The 4,464-nt window shown below is 40.1% G+C and overlaps 1 non-coding gene across 1 annotated transcript; it reads left to right on the forward strand.

The window, feature by feature from the left end:
* The first annotated feature begins 3,666 nt into the window (after positions 1 to 3,666).
* On the forward strand, positions 3,667 to 3,738 carry Trnaq-uug. The gene has a single exon. It is a non-coding gene; the product is annotated as a tRNA-Gln (tRNA).
* The last annotated feature ends 726 nt before the right edge of the window (positions 3,739 to 4,464 follow it).

Below are 4,464 nucleotides of genomic sequence, written 5' to 3' on the forward strand. Positions count from 1 at the left end.
ACGGCCGCCGTGGTCACCAGCCTACCGCAAGGTGAAGGAGAAGAAAAGAAGAAAAACGGGAGGAGAAAGAATTACGAAGCATAAAGAAAACTTAATGGTATAAAGGTTAGAAAGATGAGACGAGAACTGGCTTTAACAGAGAAAAACTACAACGTAATTTCTTGTGTCATCTTTTGTGTTTTAAAAGTTCATAATACCCGCCCCCCCCCCCCACAGCATCTGGTCACATCAGCTGCACGCCACCTCATTTATGCGTATACACCTCCCTTTCCTTATCACATTTTCATCATCTGCGTCTGTTTTCATTGTATATCCTACGATTTAATTTATCCGACCGCTTATCAAGGAATGTAAGAGTTTCCTTCAGGCAGGAAAAACAGTGGACACTAATGTAAGTGTTCTAGTCATTACACAAGATCCTGGTAAATCTCTCTCTCTCTCAGAAAAATCACCACAAATAATAAATTACAGCAACACAACATAACTAAAACTAACCTAATTAATCATTATATAAAATTAGGTTAGGTTGGTTTTCTTTTTATTCGTAAGTGCTTCAACTAATAGGGATATTTTCGATGTGTTTGCTTTCACTATTCGATTTTTTTTTCTTTTAGAAAGTTGAGTTTAGTTAGGTTACATTAGATTAGGAAGAGTTAAGTTAAGATTATAGCAAATTAAGTTACGTTTCGTTGCAATAGTGTGTTTATCCTCTTCACTGCCCCCCCTACCCCCCACCCACCACTACCGTAGTATTTCTGGTTCAGGAAGAAAAACATCGTACCGCAGAGTGTAAAGTGCAGGATGTGGGTCGTCTGGTGCTGGAGTCTTGAGCGCCTCCCTCCACTGTGTGCTTCTGGAGGGCCAAGGCAACGCACACATCAGGATCCTAAAACTCATTGGTGTATTCCATGATTAATCCTCGTAACTGAATAATTAAGAATAAACATTAATGATTGAATTATATACTAAATCACAAAAATAACATCTAAAAAATAACCTAATAAATTACACTCTACTCACACTTTACTCTGGCCTGATATATTTAATTAATACAAGTTAAAAGACAAAATTGACTATCTTGCACATTAATTTTGTCTCTCAACTGATGTCAACTGAATGTATGTAGGTAAGGAAGAGCTTCAGTGTAATATTCAATTCATTTTTCATATTTTTTTGTGTGTATTTAAGTTAAAATTAACCAGTTAGATATATTCTCCCATCGTCAGTCCCCAAGAACATTCAATGAGCGAAACTTTAAGAATATTTTCCTTAACATGCAATGATGAGCGTATAAGTTCCTCGTGTTGTGGTACTGAGCCACTCTTAGTCTCGAGTGTAGAGAGTTAGGAGTGAAGACCGAGACATCCAGAAGAGTGTTAAATATTTGATAAAGACGAAAGATAATGAAACAGACTTTAAAAAAAAAAGAAGGAAAATTATGTATATGGAATAAAATTAAATAGATGAAAATATTATGAACGGAAGGAAAGAAGGAAAATGGTTAGTCTGTTTAAGAAAATGAAAAGAATCAAAACAAAACATATTGAAAGAGACAAAGGCGAACTAAGGTGTGGGTTCATTGATCGACCCCTTACGGTGGTGGTGGTAGTAACAGTTGTGGTTGTGGTAGTGGTGGTGGTGGTGATGGGAGTTATGGTGGTGTTGCAGGGGTTGTGATGGCAAGGTTTGTGGTGGTGGTAAGGGTTGTGGTGGTGGAGTTGTGGTGGTAACAGTTATGGAGGTTGTGTTGGTGGTGGTGATGATTTTGGTGGTGGCAGTTGTGGTAGTGGGGGTTGTGGTGGTGGCAGTTGTGGTGGTGGGGGTTGTGGTGGTAACAGTTGTGATGGTGGTGGAGTTGGTGGTAGTTATGGTGGTGGTTGTGGTAGTGGTGGTTATGGTGGTGGTGGTACTGGTGGTGGGAGTTATGGTGGTAACAGTGGTGGTTGTAGAGGTGGTGGGTGTGGTGGCGGTTGTGGTAGTGTCAATGGTAGTGGTCGAGGTGGTGACTGTGGTGGTGGTGGTGGTGGTTATGGTGGTGGTGGCAAATGTAGTGGTGGTGGTATATGTAGTGGTGGGAGTGGTGGTGGAGGAGGTGGTGGTGGTGGTAGAGGTGGTGTGATAGTAGTCGTAGTGGTGTGTGGTAAGAGTAGTGGTTGTGGGATTAGTGGTGGTAGTGGTGGTGGTCGTAATAGTAGTGTTGGAAGAGACAATGGTAGTAGTAGAAGTTGTGGTCGTGGTAGCGGTTATGGTAGTTTAGAGGTAGTGGTGATAGTAGAAGTAGTCGTGGTCGTAGAGGTAGTGGTGGTAATAGAAGTGAGAGTGGTAGTAATGGTAGTAGTGGTGTTAGTAGAAGTGATTAGTGGTGGTAGTAGAAGTGGTAGTCGTGGTAGTAGAAGTAGTAGTCGTGGTAGGGTCGTGTCCTCGAGAACAGTGACGGTCAGGGTCCTAAAATAATTGAGGAAATCATTTTTACTAGAGACCAGACAAATTGGGGTGTTTTTACGACGCCTTCTGCTGAGAGCCTGTGGTGGTAACTGGCGAGTTTTTCACCACACTTTTTTATTTCTGTGACGGGGCGAGGGAAGGGAGGTGGGATTGTGAGACGGCCAGACAATGTGTAACACCATTTGCTACTGACACAAATATGTATATCTATATAAAACCAGAGGGGAAAAGTAGGTAACTCTAGCCGTTGCAACAACTATCCCGGATATTGCGAGTATCGTGGTAGAAACTAAACGATTTTCAACCATTGATACTCGGTTGAAAGGCTCGAGTATCGGGAAAGATTATTGTTTTGTTGCTGTAGATAATTGTCGGGTGGTATTGGCTGGCGTGTTGCAGGCACTGGTTGTGAAATGCAGTGCTCAGGAGGAGTGAAATAGATCGCTGTTTCATAAGCTCTCTCTCTCTTTCTGGTGTTGGCATTTACGCGGGCTATCAATTCCTTATTTTTAACTGGTCTTAATCAACCCAGTACCTGATGGTGATTTTTTTTCCTTGCGCTTGAGGGAAGTTTTCTCTCACGCAGTCAATAACCAACACTTGGTCACTTTCCTCTGAAACTGTATTGTTCCGTGATTTGAAAAGGAATGTTTAGATATTTTTTTGTGAAGTGTGTTGTTCCATATATTTACCTGGGGAATTTTAATTGGTTGAAATACATCTGTCTTGTTTATCCCACATGGAGCTGTAAACACATCCATTACCTGGGGAATTGTTATTATTTTTATTAACTGTTCATCTGGATAGATACTAATCATTTGTACCATTGATCGGATCTGACAACTTACCAGAGTCAAGCTCAGTATTAACACAAGATATTTGACATGTAGGGAGCTATGCATCCTTGATATCTGAGGAAAGTTGTGTTTATCTATTTGTTATGATCTGTTCCTCGTTTCTCTCCTCCTATTTACGATATTTAAACCCATTGTGTTGGTTCTGCCTCAGGTGTCCAGATCAGTGACCTGTATAGCATGTATAAAGCTTAAACAATTAATTATCATATTGTGATGATATTATATATATAAATATATACTTAACTCTACACCAAAGCACCTCAGTGGTTCTATTACTATCTGATATAATCTTAACCTAAAATAATGGCAAAGGTAACGCTAAATGTCCAGAGTCACTACAGTGACTAGCCCCGTAAATGCCAGAGGTCCCATGGTGTAATGGTTAGCACCCTGGACTTTGAATCCAGAGATCCGAGTTCGAGTCTCGGTGGGACCTGGTTATTGTTTACTCGTTGTAAACACTAATGGTTCATCGGATGTTATGATAGATTAACACTGTTATAACTCTATAATTGGTAGAACTACTCTTGAATGATATTTATACATTATGTAGCAATCAACGATTCTTATAAGAAAAGTGATATATAACAGACCGCACCTCACATCATACACGTTGTACTCTCTCTTGAATACTGCTAATACTGCTCATTCGGAAGTTCTTTATCTCTTATCTATAGAGCGTAGTGCTATCACCGTAGTCTCCCGGTGTGTGAGTCAGAGTAACACGACAATAAGCAGGTGGTGGTAAGACGTAGAGAGCGAGGTGGTTGGTGGGGGTGGGTGGGCAGCTCAGGTAACAACACGCTTCGAGGATGTAAAACTTTCTTCACTTGGGACCATCAGAAAACTTTACCTGTTATGAAGTACCTTAAGAAAGTTTATAAATCAATGAGGTACTTTAATATTCAGAAGGATCATCATTCTACCCAACCCTCTGCTCAGATGTCAGATTGTTCGTCATTTTATGTGGTATTTCTTAACAAAACCCCTTCATGCTCTATCCTGCATTAAAGAAGTTAGAATTATTATGACTGAGGCATTTTCTGTAAAGACTAATAGTAAATGTTATTTTCTGTTGTGTAGTTAAGCAGAGTTATCAATTAATAATTTTTGTAAAAGATTGTAAAGCATAAACTGTCCTACTTCCCTATCTGGACCAAAG

Source organism: Homarus americanus, unplaced genomic scaffold (assembly GCF_018991925.1).
Source record: "Homarus americanus isolate GMGI-L3 unplaced genomic scaffold, GMGI_Hamer_2.0 scaffold22250, whole genome shotgun sequence".
Lineage (NCBI taxonomy): Eukaryota > Metazoa > Arthropoda > Malacostraca > Decapoda > Nephropidae > Homarus > Homarus americanus.